A 982-nucleotide genomic window follows, 5' to 3' on the forward strand; every position below is an offset into this window, starting at 1 on the left:
AAAAAGAGGCTAGGTGGGAAATGGTTAAACCAAGGTTGGGCATTGCTGGAAAAGCTTTAATCAAGGTGAACTATCAAGGGGTTCCCATTATAACCCAACCGCGTAAGGAACGCAAAATCCGGGAACATAACACTGATATGACGGAAACTAGGGCGGCAAGAGTGGAACAAAACACTAGGCGAGAGGTTGAGCCTTCCACCCTTTACCAATTAACATAACATGGCAATATAATGATATCCCAACAAGTAAATAAATGTTCCAACAAGGAACAACCTTCAATCTTCACCTGCAACTAGCAATGCTATAAGAGGGGCTGAGTAAAGCGGTAACATAGCCAATCAACGGTTTGCTAGGACATGGTGGGTTAGAGGTTTGACATGGCAATTTGGGAGGCTTGAAAGCAAGTGGTAGGCATCGTAGCATTGGCATAGCAAAAGAGCGAGCAATCTAGCAAAGCAAAGATAGTAGTTATTTCGAGGGTATGATCATCTTGCCTGCACAGTTGTCAGAGTTGACTGGATCCTCGAAAGCAAACCCAACGGGCTCCTCGTTAGAGAACTCGTCTCCCGGCTCTACCCAAACAAGACAAACAAGCAAACGGAACACAATCAATCGCGTGGAAGCTCAAACAATATGATGCAAAGATGGTATGCTATGCGGGATGCGATGCGGAATGCATATGCAAGATTTGACAAGGAATGAATGAACCTGGACTCAACTTGCGAATCCAAGTGTACCACTGGAAAGATGAGATGAAATCGCTTGAAAACGATATAAAGAACGCCGGAACCGGAGTTACGGTTTGGAAATGGCAAGCAATTCAAATATGACACTGGTCTGCGATTTACAGCAAGTAACCATCTAAATACAATGAGATGAACAAGTTACATCACCCAAACATGACAACAAAATACATGGCAGGGATGCATTCATGATGCTTAACAAAAGTCTAGCACTGAGCTACGGCCAATTCATCCATTAA

Source organism: Triticum aestivum, chromosome 3A, assembly GCF_018294505.1.
Source record: "Triticum aestivum cultivar Chinese Spring chromosome 3A, IWGSC CS RefSeq v2.1, whole genome shotgun sequence".
Taxonomy (NCBI): Eukaryota; Viridiplantae; Streptophyta; class Magnoliopsida; order Poales; family Poaceae; genus Triticum; species Triticum aestivum.